This window comes from Anomaloglossus baeobatrachus, chromosome 3 (assembly GCF_048569485.1).
Source record: "Anomaloglossus baeobatrachus isolate aAnoBae1 chromosome 3, aAnoBae1.hap1, whole genome shotgun sequence".
Classification (NCBI taxonomy): Eukaryota; Metazoa; Chordata; class Amphibia; order Anura; family Aromobatidae; genus Anomaloglossus; species Anomaloglossus baeobatrachus.
The window spans coordinates 698,896,094-698,914,322 of NC_134355.1; the positions used below are offsets into that span (position 1 = coordinate 698,896,094).

At 40.1% G+C, this 18,229-nt stretch overlaps 15 non-coding genes across 15 annotated transcripts; all 15 read left to right on the forward strand.

Annotated features, from left to right (window-relative positions):
- The first annotated feature begins 1,215 nt into the window (after positions 1-1,215).
- Positions 1,216-1,287, forward strand: TRNAG-UCC (transfer RNA glycine (anticodon UCC)). Its single transcript has one exon. It is a non-coding gene; the product is annotated as a tRNA-Gly (tRNA).
- A 946-nt stretch (positions 1,288-2,233) lies between these two features.
- TRNAG-UCC (transfer RNA glycine (anticodon UCC)) lies at positions 2,234-2,305 on the forward strand. Its single transcript has one exon. It is a non-coding gene; the product is annotated as a tRNA-Gly (tRNA).
- Positions 2,306-2,739: 434 nt separating this feature from the next.
- Positions 2,740-2,811, forward strand: TRNAG-UCC (transfer RNA glycine (anticodon UCC)). The gene has a single exon. It is a non-coding gene; the product is annotated as a tRNA-Gly (tRNA).
- A 5,007-nt stretch (positions 2,812-7,818) lies between these two features.
- Positions 7,819-7,890, forward strand: TRNAG-UCC (transfer RNA glycine (anticodon UCC)). The gene has a single exon. It is a non-coding gene; the product is annotated as a tRNA-Gly (tRNA).
- Positions 7,891-8,322: 432 nt separating this feature from the next.
- On the forward strand, positions 8,323-8,394 carry TRNAG-UCC (transfer RNA glycine (anticodon UCC)). Its single transcript has one exon. It is a non-coding gene; the product is annotated as a tRNA-Gly (tRNA).
- Positions 8,395-8,831: 437 nt separating this feature from the next.
- TRNAG-UCC (transfer RNA glycine (anticodon UCC)) lies at positions 8,832-8,903 on the forward strand. The gene has a single exon. It is a non-coding gene; the product is annotated as a tRNA-Gly (tRNA).
- Positions 8,904-10,850: 1,947 nt separating this feature from the next.
- On the forward strand, positions 10,851-10,922 carry TRNAG-UCC (transfer RNA glycine (anticodon UCC)). The gene has a single exon. It is a non-coding gene; the product is annotated as a tRNA-Gly (tRNA).
- A 433-nt stretch (positions 10,923-11,355) lies between these two features.
- TRNAG-UCC (transfer RNA glycine (anticodon UCC)) lies at positions 11,356-11,427 on the forward strand. Its single transcript has one exon. It is a non-coding gene; the product is annotated as a tRNA-Gly (tRNA).
- Positions 11,428-11,859: 432 nt separating this feature from the next.
- TRNAG-UCC (transfer RNA glycine (anticodon UCC)) lies at positions 11,860-11,931 on the forward strand. Its single transcript has one exon. It is a non-coding gene; the product is annotated as a tRNA-Gly (tRNA).
- A 433-nt stretch (positions 11,932-12,364) lies between these two features.
- On the forward strand, positions 12,365-12,436 carry TRNAG-UCC (transfer RNA glycine (anticodon UCC)). Its single transcript has one exon. It is a non-coding gene; the product is annotated as a tRNA-Gly (tRNA).
- Positions 12,437-15,896: 3,460 nt separating this feature from the next.
- On the forward strand, positions 15,897-15,968 carry TRNAG-UCC (transfer RNA glycine (anticodon UCC)). The gene has a single exon. It is a non-coding gene; the product is annotated as a tRNA-Gly (tRNA).
- A 433-nt stretch (positions 15,969-16,401) lies between these two features.
- On the forward strand, positions 16,402-16,473 carry TRNAG-UCC (transfer RNA glycine (anticodon UCC)). The gene has a single exon. It is a non-coding gene; the product is annotated as a tRNA-Gly (tRNA).
- Positions 16,474-16,905: 432 nt separating this feature from the next.
- Positions 16,906-16,977, forward strand: TRNAG-UCC (transfer RNA glycine (anticodon UCC)). The gene has a single exon. It is a non-coding gene; the product is annotated as a tRNA-Gly (tRNA).
- Positions 16,978-17,410: 433 nt separating this feature from the next.
- Positions 17,411-17,482, forward strand: TRNAG-UCC (transfer RNA glycine (anticodon UCC)). The gene has a single exon. It is a non-coding gene; the product is annotated as a tRNA-Gly (tRNA).
- Positions 17,483-17,915: 433 nt separating this feature from the next.
- On the forward strand, positions 17,916-17,987 carry TRNAG-UCC (transfer RNA glycine (anticodon UCC)). The gene has a single exon. It is a non-coding gene; the product is annotated as a tRNA-Gly (tRNA).
- Positions 17,988-18,229: the final 242 nt, after the last annotated feature.

The window sequence follows — 18,229 nt, forward strand, 5'->3', positions numbered from 1 at the left end:
ACAGTTGATGAGCAAAAGCACACGTTTTCAGTGTGGGGGTAGGCATTGGTGGTATAGTGGCGAGAATAGTTGCTTCCCAAGCAATTGACCCGGGTTCGATTGCAGGCGGTATGGAGGTTTTTTTGCAACATGTTACTTTTACTAAAAAGAATGAAAAAATATGATGCTGAGGCAGAAAACGTAAAAAAAGTGTGCATGTTCAAGCGTTAAGGTATAGTGGTGAGCATAGCTGCCTTCCAAGCAGTTGACCGGGTTTCGATTCCCGGCCAACGCATTTGGTGATGCATTTTATTCTGTTTAAGGCTCATGGTTTTTCGTTTGTTCTTCACACAATTTAGCAATACTGAAAATTAAAATAACAATAATGAGAGAAAGTTTCTCTGCTTCTTTTCAACTGTCTAACCTTAACTATTTGCCGCGTTCAGTTGTTGATAAAAGCATAGTAGGGTTACTGCGCATTATAAGGAAAAATGCCAGGGTGCTGTTTTTGTAACACCTTAGCACAGTTGATGAGCAAAAGCACACGTTTTCAGTGTGGGGGTAGGCATTGGTGGGTATAGTGGCGAGAATAGATTGCTTCCCAAGCAATTGACCCGGGGTTCTATTGCAGGCGGTATGGAGTTTTTTTTTGCAACATGTTACTTTTTACTAAAAAGAATGAAAAAATATGATGCTGAGGCAGAAAACGTAAAAAAACGTGTGCATGTTCAAGCGTGGTGGTATAGTGGTGAGCATAGCTGCCTTCCAAGCAATTGACCCGGGTTCAGATTCCCGGCCAACGCATTTGGTGATGCCTTTATTCTGTTTAAGGCTCATGGTTTTCGTTTGTTCTTCACACAATTTAGCAATACTGAAAATTAAAATAACAATAATGAAGAGAAAGTATTCTCTGCTTCTTTCAACTGTCTAACCTTAACTATTTGCCGCGTTACAGTTGTTGATAAAAGCTTAGTAGGGTCTACTGCGAATTATAAGAAAAATGCCAGGGTGCTGTTTTTGTAACACTTAGCACAGTTGATGAGCAAAAGCACATGTTTTCAGTGTGGGGGTAGGCATTGGTGGTATAGTGGCGAGAATAGTTGCTTCCCAAGCAATTGACCCAGGTTCGATTGCAGGCGGTATGGAGGTTTTTTTTGCAACATGTTACTTTTTACTAAAAAGAATGAAAAAATATGATGCTGAGGCAGAAAACGTAAAAAAAGTGTGCATGTTCAAGCGTTGGTGGTATAGTGGTGAGCATAGCTGCCTTCCAAGCAGTTGACCCGGGTTCGATTCCCGGCCAACGCATTTGGTGATGCTTTTATTCTGTTTAAGGCTCATGGTTTTCGTTTGTTCTTCACACAATTTAGCAATACTGAAAATTAAAATAACAATAATGAAGAGAAAGTTTCTCTGCTTCTTTTCAACTGTCTAACCTTAACTATTTGCCGCGTTACAGTTGTTGATAAAAGCTTAGTAGGGTTACTGCGCATTATAAGAAAAATGCCAGGGTGCTGTTTTTGTAACACCTTAGCACAGTTGATGAGCAAAAGCACACGTTTTCAGTGTGGGGGTAGGCATTGGTGGGTATAGTGGCGAGAATAGTTGCTTCCCAAGCAATTGACCCGGGTTCGATTGCAGGCGGTATGGAGGTTTTTTTTGCAACATGTTACTTTTTACTAAAAAGAATGAAAAAATATTGATGCTGAGGCAGAAAACGTAAAAAACGTGTGTTAGTTCAAGCGCAGGTTGGTGGTTATAGTGGTGAGCATAGCTGCCTTCCAAGCAGTTGACCCGGGTTCGATTCCCGGCCAACGCATTTGGTGATGCTTTTATTCTGTTTAAGGCTCATGGTTTTCGTTTGTTCTTCACACAATTTAGCAATACTGAAAATTAAAATAACAATAATGAAGAGAAAGTTTCTCTGCTTCTTTTCAACTGTCTAACCTTAACTATTTGCCGCGTTACAGTTGTTTGATAAAAGCTTAGTAGGGTTACTGCGCATTATAAGAAAAATGCCAGGGGTGCTGTTTTTGTAACCACCTTAGCACAGTTGATGAGCAAAAGCACACGTTTTCAGTGTGGGGGTAGGCATTGGTGGTATAGTGGCGAGAATAGTTGCTTCCCAAGCAATTGACCCGGGTTCGATTGCAGGCGGTATGGAGTTTTTTTTTGCAACATGTTACTTTTTACTAAAAAGAATGAAAAAATATGATGCTGAGGCAGAAAACGTAAAAAAAGTGTGCATGTTCAAGCGTTGGTGGTATAGTGGTGAGCATAGCTGCCTTCCAAGCAGTTGACCCGGGTTCGATTCCCGGCCAACGCATTTGGTGATGCTTTTATTCTGTTTAAGGCTCATAGTTTTCGTTTGTTCTTCACACAATTTAGCAATACTGAAAATTAAAATAACAATAATGAAGAGAAAGTTTCTCTGCTTCTTTTCAACTGTCTAACCTTAACTATTTGCCGCGTTACAGTTGTTGATAAAAGCTTAGTAGGGTTACTGCGCATTATAAGGAAAAATGCCAGGGTGCTGTTTTTGTAACACCTTAGCACAGTTGATGAGCAAAAGCACACGTTTTCAGTGTGGGGGTAGGCATTGGTGGTATAGTGGCGAGAATAGTTGCTTCCCAAGCAATTGACCCGGGTTCGATTGCAGGCGGTATGGAGTTTTTTTTTTGCAACATGTTACTTTTTACTAAAAAGAATGAAAAAATATGATGCTGAGGCAGAAAACTTAAAAAACGTGTGCATGTTCAAGCGTTGGTGGTATAGTGGTGAGCATAGCTGCCTTCCAAGCAGTTGACCCGGGTTCGATTCCCGGCCAACGCATTTGGTGATGCTTTTATTCTGTTTAAGGCTCATGGTTTTTGTTTGTTCTTCACACAATTTAGCAATACTGAAAATTAAAATAACAATAATGAAGAGAAAGTTTCTCTGCTTCTTTTCAACTGTCTAACCTTAACTATTTGCCGCGTTACAGTTGTTGATAAAAGCTTAGTAGGGTTACTGCGCATTATAAGAAAAATGCCAGGGTGCTGTTTTTTGTAACACCTTAGCACAGTTGATGAGCAAAAGCACACGTTTTCAGTGTGGGGGTAGGCATTGGTGGTATAGTGGCGAGAATAGTTGCTTCCCAAGCAATTGACCCGGGTTCGATTGCAGGCGGTATGGAGTTTTTTTTTGCAACATGTTACTTTTTACTAAAAAGAATGAAAAAATATGATGCTGAGGCAGAAAAACGTAAAAAAACGTGTGGCATGTTCAATCGTTGGTGGTATAGTGGTGAGCATAGCTGCCTTCCAAGCAGTTGACCCGGGTTCGATTCCCGGCCAACGCATTTGGTGATGCTTTTATTCTGTTTTAAGGCTCATGGTTTTCGTTTGTTCTTCACACAATTTAGCAATACTGAAAATTAAAATAACAATAATGAAGAGAAAGTTTCTCTGCTTCTTTTCAACTGTCTAACCTTAACTATTTGCCGCGTTACAGTTGTTGATAAAAGCTTAGTAGGGTGTTACTGCGCATTATAAGAAAAATGCCAGGGTGCTGTTTTTGTAACACCTTAGCACAGTTGATGAGCAAAAAGCACACGTTTTCAGTGTGGGGGTAGGCATTGGTGGTATAGTGGCGAGAATAGTTGCTTCCCAAGCAATTGACCCGGGTTCGATTGCAGGCGGTATGGAGGTTTTTTTTGCAACATGTTACTTTTACTAAAAAGAATGAAAAAAATATGATGCTGAGGCAGAAAACGTAAAAAAAGTGTGCATGTTCAAGCGTTAATGGTATAGTGGTGAGCATAGCTGCCTTCCAAGCAGTTGACCCGGGTTCGATTCCCCGGCCAACGCATTTGGTGATGCTTTTATTCTGTTTAAGGCTCATGGTTTTCGTTTGTTCTTCACACAATTTAGCAATACTGAAAATTAAAATAACAATAATGAAGAGAAAGTTTCTCTGCTTCTTTTCAACTGTCTAACCTTAACTATTTGCCGCGTTACAGTTGTTGATAAAAGCTTAGTTAGGGTTACTGCGCATTATAAGAAAAATGCCAGGGTGCTGTTTTTGTAACACCTTAGCACAGTTGATGAGCAAAAACACACGTTTTCAGTGTGGGGGTAGGCATTGGTGGTATAGTGGCGAGAATAGTTGCTTCCCAAGCAATTGACCCGGGTTCTATTGCAGGCGGTATGGAGTTTTTTTTTGCAACATGTTACTTTTTACTAAAAAGAATGAAAAAATATGATGCTGAGGCAGAAAACGTAAAAAAACGTGTGCATGTTCAAGCGTTGGTGGTATAGTGGTGAGCATAGCTGCCTTCCAAGCAATTGACCCGGGTATCGATTCCCGGCCAACGCATTTGGTGATGCCTTTATTCTGTTTAAGGCTCATGGTTTTCGTTTGTTCTTCACACAATTTAGCAATACTGAAAATTAAAATAACAATAATGAAGAGAAAGTTTCTCTGCTTCTTTTCAACTGTCTAACCTTAACTATTTGCCGCGTTACAGTTGTTGATAAAAGCTTAGTAGGGTTACTGCGAATTATAAGAAAAATGCCAGGGTGCTGTTTTTTGTAACACCTTAGCACAGTTGATGAGCAAAAGCACATGTTTTCAGTGTGGGGGTAGGCATTGGTGGTATAGTGGCGAGAATAGTTGCTTCCCAAGCAATTTGACCCAGGTTCGATTGCAGGCGGTATGGAGTTTTTTTTTGCAACATGTTACTTTTTACTAAAAAGAATGAAAAAATATGATGCTGAGGCAGAAAACGTAAAAAAACGTGTGCATGTTCAATCGTTGGTGGTATAGTGGTGAGCATAGCTGCCTTCCAAGCAGTTGACCCGGGTCGATTCCCGGCCAACGCATTTGGTGATGCTTTTATTCTGTTTAAGGCTCATGGTTTTCGTTTGTTCTTCACACAATTTAGCAATACTGAAAATTAAAATAACAATAATGAAGAGAAAGTTTCTCTGCTTCTTTTCAACTGTCTAACCTTAACTATTTGCCGCGTTACAGTTGTTGATAAAAGCTTAGTAGGGTTACTGCGCATTATAAGAAAAATGCCAGGGTGCTGTTTTTGTAACACCTTAGCACAGTTTGATGAGGCAAAAGCACACGTTTTCAGTGTGGGGGGTAGGCATTGGTGGTATAGTGGCGAGAATAGTTGCTTCCCAAGCAATTGACCCGGGTTCGATTGCAGGCGGTATGGAGGTTTTTTTTGCAACATGTTACTTTTTACTAAAAAGAATGAAAAAATATGATGCTGAGGGCAGAAAACGTAAAAAAAGTGTGCATGTTCAAGCGGTTAATGGTATAGTGGTGAGCATAGCTGCCTTCCAAGCAGTTGACCCGGGTTCGATTCCCGGCCAACGCATTTGGTGATGCTTTTATTCTGTTTAAGGCTCATGGTTTTCGTTTGTTCTTCACACAATTTAGCAATACTGTAAATTAAAATAACAATAATGAAGAGAAAGTTTCTCTGCTTCTTTTCAACTGTCTAACCTTAACTATTTGCCGCGTTACAGTTGTTGATAAAAGCTTAGTAGGGTTACTGCGCATTATAAGAAAAATGCCAGGGTGCTGTTTTTGTAACACCTTAGCACAGTTGATGAGCAAAAGCACACGTTTTCAGTGTGGGGGTAGGCATTGGTGGTATAGTGGCGAGAATAGTTGCTTCCCAAGCAATTGACCCGGGTTCTATTGCAGGCGGTATGGAGTTTTTTTTTGCAACATGTTACTTTTTACTAAAAAGAATGAAAAAATATGATGCTGAGGCAGAAAACGTAAAAAAAACGTGTGCATGTTCAAGCGTTGGTGGTATAGTGGTGAGCATAGCTGCCTTCCAAGCAATTGACCCCGGGTTCGATTCCCGGCCAACGCATTTGGTGATGCCTGTTATTCTGTTTAAGGCTCATGGTTTTCGTTTTGTTCTTCACACAATTTAGCAATACTGAAAATTAAAATAACAATAATGAAGAGAAAGTTTCTCTGCTTCTTTTCAACTGGTCTAACCTTAACTATTTGCCGCGTTACAGTTGTTGATAAAAGCTTAGTAGGGTTACTGCGAATTATAAGAAAAATGCCAGGGTGCTGGTTTTTGTAACACCTTAGCACAGTTGATGAGCAAAAGCACATGTTTTCAGTGTGGGGTAGGCATTGGTGGTATAGTGGCGAGAATAGTTGCTTCCCAAGCAATTGACCCAGGTTCGATTGCAGGCGGTATGGAGGTTTTTTTTGCAACATGTTACTTTTTACTAAAAAGAATGAAAAAATATGATGCTGAGGCAGAAAACGTAAAAAAAGTGTGCATGTTCAAGCGTTGGTGGTATAGTGGTGAGCATAGCTGCCTTCCAAGCAGTTGACCCGGGTTCGATTCCCGGGCCAACGCATTTGGTGATGCTTTTATTCTGTTTAAGGCTCATGGTTTTCGTTTGTTCTTCACACAATTTAAGCAATACTGAAAATTAAAATAACAATAATGAAGAGAAAGTTTCTCTGCTTCTTTTCAACTGTCTAACCTTAACTATTTGCCGCGTTACAGTTGTTGATAAAAGCTTAGTAGGGTTACTGCGCATTATAGAAAAATGCCAGGGTGCTTGTTTTTGTAACACCTTAGCACAGTTGATGAGCAAAAGCACACGTTTTCAGTGTGGGGGTAGGCATTGGTGGTATAGTGGCGAGAATAGTTGCTTCCCAAGCAATTGACCCGGGTTCGATTGCAGGCGGTATGGAGGTTTTTTTTTTGCAACATGTTTACTTTTTACTAAAAAGAATGAAAAAAATATGATGCTGAGGCAGAAAACGTAAAAAAACGTGTGTATGTTCAAGCGTTGGTGGTATAGTGGTGAGCATAGCTGCCTTCCAAGCAGTTGACCCGGGTTCGATTCCCGGCCCAACGCATTTGGTGATGCTTTTATTCTGTTTAAGGCTCATGGTTTTCGTTTGTTCTTCACACAATTTAGCAATACTGAAAATTAAAATAACAATAATGAAGAGAAAGTTTCTCTGCTTCTTTTCAACTGTCTAACCTTAACTATTTGCCGCGTTACAGTTGTTGATAAAAGCTTAGTAGGGTTACTGCGCATTATAAGAAAAATGCCAGGGTGCTGTTTTTGTAACACCTTAGCACAGTTGATGAGCAAAAGCACACGTTTTCAGTGTGGGGGTAGGGCATTGGTGGTATAGTGGCGAGAATAGTTGCTTCCCAAGCAATTGACCCGGGTTCGATTGCAGGCGGTATGGAGTTTTTTTTTTGCAACATGTTACTTTTTACTAAAAAGAATGAAAAAATATGATGCTGAGGCAGAAAACGTAAAAAAAAGTGTGCATGTTCAAGCGTTGGTGGGTATAGTGGTGAGCATAGCTGCCTTCCAAGCAGTTGACCCGGGTTCGATTCCCGGCCAACGCATTTGGTGATGCTTTTATTCTGTTTAAGGCTCATAGTTTTTCGTTTGTTCTTCACACAATTTAGCAATACTGAAAATTAAAATAACAATAATGAAGAGAAAGTTTCTCTGCTTCTTTTCAACTGTCTAACCTTAACTATTTGCCGCGTTACAGTTGTTGATAAAAGCTTAGTAGGGTTACTGCGCATTATAAGAAAAATGCCAGGGTGCTGTTTTTGTAACACCTTAGCACAGTTGATGAGCAAAAGCACACATTTTCAGTGTGGGGGTAGGCATTGGTGGTATAGTGGCGAGAATAGTTGCTTCCCAAGCAATTGACCCGGGTTCGATTGCAGGCGGTATGGAGTTTTTTTTTGCAACATGTTACTTTTTACTAAAAAGAATGAAAAAATATGATGCTGAGGCAGAAAACGTAAAAAAACGTGTGTATGTTCAAGCGTTGGTGGTATAGTGGTGAGCATAGCTGCCTTCCAAGCAGTTGACCCGGGTTCGATTCCCGGCCAACGCATTTGGTGATGCTTTTATTTCTGTTTAAGGCTCATGGTTTTCGTTTGTTCTTCACACAATTTAGCAATACTGAAAATTAAATAACAATAATGAAGAGAAAGTTTCTCTGCTTCTTTTCAACTGTCTAACCTTAACTATTTGCCGCGTTACAGTTGTTGATAAAAGCTTAGTAGGGTTACTGCGCATTATAAGAAAAATGCCAGGGTGCTGTTTTTGTAACACCTTAGCACAGTTGATGAGCAAAAGCACACGTTTCAGTGTGGGGGTAGGCATTGGTGGTATAGTGGCGAGAATAGTTGCTTCCCAAGCAATTGACCCGGGTTCGATTGCAGGCGGTATGGAGGTTTTTTTTGCAACATGTTACTTTTTACTAAAAAGAATGAAAAAATATGATGCTGAGGCAGAAAACGTAAAAAAACGTGTGTATGTTCAAGCGTTGGTGGTATAGTGGTGAGCATAGCTGCCTTCCAAGCAGTTGACCCGGGTTCGATTCCCGGCCAGCGCATTTGGTGATGCTTTTATTCTGTTTAAGGCTCATGGTTTTCGTTTGTTCTTCACACAATTTAGCAATACTGAAAATTAAAATAACAATAATGAAGAGAAAGTTTCTCTGCTTCTTTTCAACTGTCTAACCTTAACTATTTGCCGCGTTACAGTTGTTGATAAAAGCTTAGTAGGGTTACTGCGCATTATAAGAAAAATGCCAGGGTGCTGTTTTTTGTAACACCTTAGCACAGTTGATGAGCAAAAGCACACGTTTTCAGTGTGGGGGTAGGCATTGGTGGTATAGTGGCGAGAATAGTTGCTTCCCAAGCAATTGACCCGGGTTCGATTGCAGGCGGTATGGAGTTTTTTTTTTTTTGCAACATGTTACTTTTTACTAAAAAGAATGAAAAAATATGATGCTGAGGCAGAAAACGTAAAAAAAGTGTGCATGTTCAAGCGTTGGTGGTATAGTGGTGAGCATAGCTGCCTTCCAAGCAGTTGACCCGGGTTCGATTCCCGGCCAACGCATTTGGTGATGCTTTTATTCTGTTTAAGGCTCATGGTTTTCGTTTGTTCTTCACACAATTTAGCAATACTGAAAATTAAAATAACAATAATGAAGAGAAAGTTTCTCTGCTTCTTTTCAACTGTCTAACCTTAACTATTTGCCGCGTTACAGTTGTTGATAAAAGCTTAGTAGGGTTACTGCGCATTATAAGAAAAATGCCAGGGTGCTGTTTTTGTAACACCTTAGCACAGTTGATGAGCAAAAGCACACATTTTCAGTGTGGGGGTAGGCATTGGTGGTATAGTGGCGAGAATAGTTGCTTCCCAAGCAATTGACCCGGGTTCGATTGCAGGCGGTATGGAGTTTTTTTTTGCAACATGTTACTTTTTACTAAAAAGAATGAAAAAATATGATGCTGAGGCAGAAAACGTAAAAAAACGTGTGTATGTTCAAGCGTTGGTGCTATAGTGGTGAGCATAGCTGCCTTCCAAGCAGTTGACCCGGGTTCGATTCCCGGCCAACGCATTTGGTGATGCTTTTATTCTGTTTAAGGCTCATGGTTTTCGTTTGTTCTTCACACAATTTAGCAATACTGAAAATTAAAATAACAATAATGAAGAGAAAGTTTCTCTGCTTCTTTTCAACTGTCTTACCTTAACTATATGCCGCGATACAGTTGTTGATAAAAGCTTAGTAGGGTTACTGCGCATTATAAGAAAAATGCCAGGGTGCTGTTTTTGTAACACCTTAGCACAGTTGATGAGCAAAAGCACACGTTTTCAGTGTGGGGGTAGGCATGGGTGGTATAGTGGCGAGAATAGTTGCTTCCCAAGCAATTGACCCGGGTTCGATTGCAGGCGGTATGGAGGTTTTTTTTGCAACATGTTACTTTTTACTAAAAAGAATGAAAAAATATGATGCTGAGGCAGAAAACGTAAAAAAAGTGTGCATGTTCAAGCGTTAATGGTATAGTGGTGAGCATAGCTGCCTTCCAAGCAGTTGACCCGGGTTCGATTCCCGGCCAACGCATTTGGTGATGCTTTTATTCTGTTTAAGGCTCATGGTTTTCGTTTGTTCTTCACACAATTTAGCAATACTGAAAATTAAAATAACAATAATGAAGAGAAAGTTTCTCTGCTTCTTTTCAACTGTCTAACCTTAACTATTTGCCGCGTTACAGTTGTTGATAAAAGCTTAGTAGGGTTACTGCGCATTATAAGAAAAATGCCAGGGTGCTGTTTTTGTAACACCTTAGCACAGTTGATGAGCAAAAGCACACGTTTTCAGTGTGGGGGTAGGCATTGGTGGTATAGTGGCGAGAATAGTTGCTTCCCAAGCAATTGACCCGGGTTCTATTGCAGGCGGTATGGAGTTTTTTTTTGCAACATGTTACTTTTTACTAAAAAGAATGAAAAAATATGATGCTGAGGCAGAAAACGTAAAAAAACGTGTGCATGTTCAAGCGTTGGTGGTATAGTGGTGAGCATAGCTGCCTTCCAAGCAATTGACCCCGGGTTCGATTCCCGGCCAACGCATTTGGTGATGCCTTTATTCTGTTTAAGGCTCATGGTTTTCGTTTGTTCTTCACACAATTTAGCAATACTGAAAATTAAAATAACAATAATGAAGAGAAAGTTTCTCTGCTTCTTTTCAACTGTCTAACCTTAACTATTTGCCGCGTTACAGTTGTTGATAAAAGCTTAGTAGGGTTACTGCGAATTATAAGAAAAATGCCAGGGTGCTGTTTTTGTAACACCTTAGCACAGTTGATGAGCAAAAGCACATGTTTTCAGTGTGGGGGTAGGCATTGGTGGTATAGTGGCGAGAATAGTTGCTTCCCAAGCAATTGACCCAGGTTCGATTGCAGGCGGTATGGAGGTTTTTTTTGCAACATGTTACTTTTTACTAAAAAGAATGAAAAAATATGATGCTGAGGCAGAAAACGTAAAAAAAGTGTGCATGTTCAAGCGTTGGTGGTATAGTGGTGAGCATAGCTGCCTTCCAAGCAGTTGACCCGGGTTCGATTCCCGGCCAACGCATTTGGTGATGCTTTTATTCTGTTTAAGGCTCATGGTTTTCGTTTGTTCTTCACACAATTTAGCAATACTGAAAATTAAAATAACAATAATGAAGAGAAAGTTTCTCTGCTTCTTTTCAACTGTCTAACCTTAACTATTTGCCGCGTTACAGTTGTTGATAAAAGCTTAGTAGGGTTACTGCGCATTATAAGAAAAATGCCAGGGTGCTGTTTTTGTAACACCTTAGCACAGTTGATGAGCAAAAGCACACGTTTTCAGTGTGGGGGTAGGCATTGGTGGTATAGTGGCGAGAATAGTTGCTTCCCAAGCAATTGACCCGGGTTCGATTGCAGGCGGTATGGAGGTTTTTTTTGCAACATGTTACTTTTTACTAAAAAGAATGAAAAAATATGATGCTGAGGCAGAAAACGTAAAAAAACGTGTGTATGTTCAAGCGTTGGTGGTATAGTGGTGAGCATAGCTGCCTTCCAAGCAGTTGACCCGGGTTCGATTCCCGGCCAACGCATTTGGTGATGCTTTTATTCTGTTTAAGGCTCATGGTTTTCGTTTGTTCTTCACACAATTTAGCAATACTGAAAATTAAAATAACAATAATGAAGAGAAAGTTTCTCTGCTTCTTTTCAACTGTCTAACCTTAACTATTTGCCGCGTTACAGTTGTTGATAAAAGCTTAGTAGGGTTACTGCGCATTATAAGAAAAATGCCAGGGTGCTGTTTTTGTAACACCTTAGCACAGTTGATGAGCAAAAGCACACGTTTTCAGTGTGGGGGTAGGCATTGGTGGTATAGTGGCGAGAATAGTTGCTTCCCAAGCAATTGACCCGGGTTCGATTGCAGGCGGTATGGAGTTTTTTTTTGCAACATGTTACTTTTTACTAAAAAGAATGAAAAAATATGATGCTGAGGCAGAAAACGTAAAAAAAGTGTGCATGTTCAAGCGTTGGTGGTATAGTGGTGAGCATAGCTGCCTTCCAAGCAGTTGACCCGGGTTCGATTCCCGGCCAACGCATTTGGTGATGCTTTTATTCTGTTTAAGGCTCATAGTTTTCGTTTGTTCTTCACACAATTTAGCAATACTGAAAATTAAAATAACAATAATGAAGAGAAAGTTTCTCTGCTTCTTTTCAACTGTCTAACCTTAACTATTTGCCGCGTTACAGTTGTTGATAAAAGCTTAGTAGGGTTACTGCGCATTATAAGAAAAATGCCAGGGTGCTGTTTTTGTAACACCTTAGCACAGTTGATGAGCAAAAGCACACGTTTTCAGTGTGGGGGTAGGCATTGGTGGTATAGTGGCGAGAATAGTTGCTTCCCAAGCAATTGACCCGGGTTCGATTGCAGGCGGTATGGAGTTTTTTTTTGCAACATGTTACTTTTTACTAAAAAGAATGAAAAAATATGATGCTGAGGCAGAAAACTTAAAAAAACGTGTGCATGTTCAAGCGTTGGTGGTATAGTGGTGAGCATAGCTGCCTTCCAAGCAGTTGACCCGGGTTCGATTCCCGGCCAACGCATTTGGTGATGCTTTTATTCTGTTTAAGGCTCATGGTTTTTGTTTGTTCTTCACACAATTTAGCAATACTGAAAATTAAAATAACAATAATGAAGAGAAAGTTTCTCTGCTTCTTTTCAACTGTCTAACCTTAACTATTTGCCGCGTTACAGTTGTTGATAAAAGCTTAGTAGGGTTACTGCGCATTATAAGAAAAATGCCAGGGTGCTGTTTTTGTAACACCTTAGCACAGTTGATGAGCAAAAGCACACGTTTTCAGTGTGGGGGTAGGCATTGGTGGTATAGTGGCGAGAATAGTTGCTTCCCAAGCAATTGACCCGGGTTCGATTGCAGGCGGTATGGAGTTTTTTTTTGCAACATGTTACTTTTTACTAAAAAGAATGAAAAAATATGATGCTGAGGCAGAAAACGTAAAAAAACGTGTGCATGTTCAATCGTTGGTGGTATAGTGGTGAGCATAGCTGCCTTCCAAGCAGTTGACCCGGGTTCGATTCCCGGCCAACGCATTTGGTGATGCTTTTATTCTGTTTAAGGCTCATGGTTTTCGTTTGTTCTTCACACAATTTAGCAATACTGAAAATTAAAATAACAATAATGAAGAGAAAGTTTCTCTGCTTCTTTTCAACTGTCTAACCTTAACTATTTGCCGCGTTACAGTTGTTGATAAAAGCTTAGTAGGGTTACTGCGCATTATAAGAAAAATGCCAGGGTGCTGTTTTTGTAACACCTTAGCACAGTTGATGAGCAAAAGCACACGTTTTCAGTGTGGGGGTAGGCATTGGTGGTATAGTGGCGAGAATAGTTGCTTCCCAAGCAATTGACCCGGGTTCGATTGCAGGCGGTATGGAGGTTTTTTTTGCAACATGTTACTTTTTACTAAAAAGAATGAAAAAATATGATGCTGAGGCAGAAAACGTAAAAAAAGTGTGCATGTTCAAGCGTTAATGGTATAGTGGTGAGCATAGCTGCCTTCCAAGCAGTTGACCCGGGTTCGATTCCCGGCCAACGCATTTGGTGATGCTTTTATTCTGTTTAAGGCTCATGGTTTTCGTTTGTTCTTCACACAATTTAGCAATACTGAAAATTAAAATAACAATAATGAAGAGAAAGTTTCTCTGCTTCTTTTCAACTGTCTAACCTTAACTATTTGCCGCGTTACAGTTGTTGATAAAAGCTTAGTAGGGTTACTGCGCATTATAAGAAAAATGCCAGGGTGCTGTTTTTGTAACACCTTAGCACAGTTGATGAGCAAAAACACACGTTTTCAGTGTGGGGGTAGGCATTGGTGGTATAGTGGCGAGAATAGTTGCTTCCCAAGCAATTGACCCGGGTTCTATTGCAGGCGGTATGGAGTTTTTTTTTGCAACATGTTACTTTTTACTAAAAAGAATGAAAAAATATGATGCTGAGGCAGAAAACGTAAAAAAACGTGTGCATGTTCAAGCGTTGGTGGTATAGTGGTGAGCATAGCTGCCTTCCAAGCAATTGACCCGGGTTCGATTCCCGGCCAACGCATTTGGTGATGCCTTTATTCTGTTTAAGGCTCATGGTTTTCGTTTGTTCTTCACACAATTTAGCAATACTGAAAATTAAAATAACAATAATGAAGAGAAAGTTTCTCTGCTTCTTTTCAACTGTCTAACCTTAACTATTTGCCGCGTTACAGTTGTTGATAAAAGCTTAGTAGGGTTACTGCGAATTATAAGAAAAATGCCAGGGTGCTGTTTTTGTAACACCTTAGCACAGTTGATGAGCAAAAGCACATGTTTTCAGTGTGGGGGTAGGCATTGGTGGTATAGTGGCGAGAATAGTTGCTTCCCAAGCAATTGACCCAGGTTCGATTGCAGGCGGTATGGAGTTTTTTTTTGCAACATGTTACTTTTTACTAAAAAGAATGAAAAAATATGATGCTGAGGCAGAAAACGTAAAAAAACGTGTGCATGTTCAATCGTTGGTGGTATAGTGGTGAGCATAGCTGCCTTCCAAGCAGTTGACCCGGGTTCGATTCCCGGCCAACGCATTTGGTGATGCTTTTATTCTGTTTAAGGCTCATGGTTTTCGTTTGTTCTTCACACAATTTAGCAATACTGAAAATTAAAATAACAATAATGAAGAGAAAGTTTCTCTGCTTCTTTTCAACTGTCTAACCTTAACTATTTGCCGCGTTACAGTTGTTGATAAAAGCTTAGTAGGGTTACTGCGCATTATAAGAAAAATGCCAGGGTGCTGTTTTTGTAACACCTTAGCACAGTTGATGAGCAAAAGCACACGTTTTCAGTGTGGGGGTAGGCATTGGTGGTATAGTGGCGAGAATAGTTGCTTCCCAAGCAATTGACCCGGGTTCGATTGCAGGCGGTATGGAGGTTTTTTTTGCAACATGTTACTTTTTACTAAAAAGAATGAAAAAATATGATGCTGAGGCAGAAAACGTAAAAAAAGTGTGCATGTTCAAGCGTTAATGGTATAGTGGTGAGCATAGCTGCCTTCCAAGCAGTTGACCCGGGTTCGATTCCCGGCCAACGCATTTGGTGATGCTTTTATTCTGTTTAAGGCTCATGGTTTTCGTTTGTTCTTCACACAATTTAGCAATACTGAAAATTAAAATAACAATAATGAAGAGAAAGTTTCTCTGCTTCTTTTCAACTGTCTAACCTTAACTATTTGCCGCGTTACAGTTGTTGATAAAAGCTTAGTAGGGTTACTGCGCATTATAAGAAAAATGCCAGGGTGCTGTTTTTGTAACACCTTAGCACAGTTGATGAGCAAAAGCACACGTTTTCAGTGTGGGGGTAGGCATTGGTGGTATAGTGGCGAGAATAGTTGCTTCCCAAGCAATTGACCCGGGTTCTATTGCAGGCGGTATGGAGTTTTTTTTTGCAACATGTTACTTTTTACTAAAAAGAATGAAAAAATATGATGCTGAGGCAGAAAACGTAAAAAAACGTGTGCATGTTCAAGCGTTGGTGGTATAGTGGTGAGCATAGCTGCCTTCCAAGCAATTGACCCGGGTTCGATTCCCGGCCAACGCATTTGGTGATGCCTTTATTCTGTTTAAGGCTCATGGTTTTCGTTTGTTCTTCACACAATTTAGCAATACTGAAAATTAAAATAACAATAATGAAGAGAAAGTTTCTCTGCTTCTTTTCAACTGTCTAACCTTAACTATTTGCCGCGTTACAGTTGTTGATAAAAGCTTAGTAGGGTTACTGCGAATTATAAGAAAAATGCCAGGGTGCTGTTTTTGTAACACCTTAGCACAGTTGATGAGCAAAAGCACATGTTTTCAGTGTGGGGGTAGGCATTGGTGGTATAGTGGCGAGAATAGTTGCTTCCCAAGCAATTGACCCAGGTTCGATTGCAGGCGGTATGGAGGTTTTTTTTGCAACATGTTACTTTTTACTAAAAAGAATGAAAAAATATGATGCTGAGGCAGAAAACGTAAAAAAAGTGTGCATGTTCAAGCGTTGGTGGTATAGTGGTGAGCATAGCTGCCTTCCAAGCAGTTGACCCGGGTTCGATTCCCGGCCAACGCATTTGGTGATGCTTTTATTCTGTTTAAGGCTCATGGTTTTCGTTTGTTCTTCACACAATTTAGCAATACTGAAAATTAAAATAACAATAATGAAGAGAAAGTTTCTCTGCTTCTTTTCAACTGTCTAACCTTAACTATTTGCCGCGTTACAGTTGTTGATAAAAGCTTAGTAGGGTTACTGCGCATTATAAGAAAAATGCCAGGGTGCTGTTTTTGTAACACCTTAGCACAGTTGATGAGCAAAAGCACACGTTTTCAGTGTGGGGGTAGGCATTGGTGGTATAGTGGCGAGAATAGTTGCTTCCCAAGCAATTGACCCGGGTTCGATTGCAGGCGGTATGGAGGTTTTTTTTGCAACATGTTACTTTTTACTAAAAAGAATGAAAAAATATGATGCTGAGGCAGAAAACGTAAAAAAACGTGTGTATGTTCAAGCGTTGGTGGTATAGTGGTGAGCATAGCTGCCTTCCAAGCAGTTGACCCGGGTTCGATTCCCGGCCAACGCATTTGGTGATGCTTTTATTCTGTTTAAGGCTCATGGTTTTCGTTTGTTCTTCACACAATTTAGCAATACTGAAAATTAAAATAACAATAATGAAGAGAAAGTTTCTCTGCTTCTTTTCAACTGTCTAACCTTAACTATTTGCCGCGTTACAGTTGTTGATAAAAGCTTAGTAGGGTTACTGCGCATTATAAGAAAAATGCCAGGGTGCTGTTTTTGTAACACCTTAGCACAGTTGATGAGCAAAAGCACACGTTTTCAGTGTGGGGGTAGGCATTGGTGGTATAGTGGCGAGAATAGTTGCTTCCCAAGCAATTGACCCGGGTTCGATTGCAGGCGGTATGGAGTTTTTTTTTGCAACATGTTACTTTTTACTAAAAAGAATGAAAAAATATGATGCTGAGGCAGAAAACGTAAAAAAAGTGTGCATGTTCAAGCGTTGGTGGTATAGTGGTGAGCATAGCTGCCTTCCAAGCAGTTGACCCGGGTTCGATTCCCGGCCAACGCATTTGGTGATGCTTTTATTCTGTTTAAGGCTCATAGTTTTCGTTTGTTCTTCACACAATTTAGCAATACTGAAAATTAAAATAACAATAATGAAGAGAAAGTTTCTCTGCTTCTTTTCAACTGTCTAACCTTAACTATTTGCCGCGTTACAGTTGTTGATAAAAGCTTAGTAGGGTTACTGCGCATTATAAGAAAAATGCCAGGGTGCTGTTTTTGTAACACCTTAGCACAGTTGATGAGCAAAAGCACACATTTTCAGTGTGGGGGTAGGCATTGGTGGTATAGTGGCGAGAATAGTTGCTTCCCAAGCAATTGACCCGGGTTCGATTGCAGGCGGTATGGAGTTTTTTTTTGCAACATGTTACTTTTTACTAAAAAGAATGAAAAAATATGATGCTGAGGCAGAAAACGTAAAAAAACGTGTGTATGTTCAAGCGTTGGTGGTATAGTGGTGAGCATAGCTGCCTTCCAAGCAGTTGACCCGGGTTCGATTCCCGGCCAACGCATTTGGTGATGCTTTTATTCTGTTTAAGGCTCATGGTTTTCGTTTGTTCTTCACACAATTTAGCAATACTGAAAATTAAAATAACAATAATGAAGAGAAAGTTTCTCTGCTTCTTTTCAACTGTCTAACCTTAACTATTTGCCGCGTTACAGTTGTTGATAAAAGCTTAGTAGGGTTACTGCGCATTATAAGAAAAATGCCAGGGTGCTGTTTTTGTAACACCTTAGCACAGTTGATGAGCAAAAGCACACGTTTTCAGTGTGGGGGTAGGCATTGGTGGTATAGTGGCGAGAATAGTTGCTTCCCAAGCAATTGACCCGGGTTCGATTGCAGGCGGTATGGAGGTTTTTTTTGCAACATGTTACTTTTTACTAAAAAGAATGAAAAAATATGATGCTGAGGCAGAAAACGTAAAAAAACGTGTGTATGTTCAAGCGTTGGTGGTATAGTGGTGAGCATAGCTGCCTTCCAAGCAGTTGACCCGGGTTCGATTCCCGGCCAGCGCATTTGGTGATGCTTTTATTCTGTTTAAGGCTCATGGTTTTCGTTTGTTCTTCACACAATTTAGCAATACTGAAAATTAAAATAACAATAATGAAGAGAAAGTTTCTCTGCTTCTTTTCAACTGTCTAACCTTAACTATTTGCCGCGTTACAGTTGTTGATAAAAGCTTAGTAGGGTTACTGCGCATTATAAGAAAAATGCCAGGGTGCTGTTTTTGTAACACCTTAGCACAGTTGATGAGCAA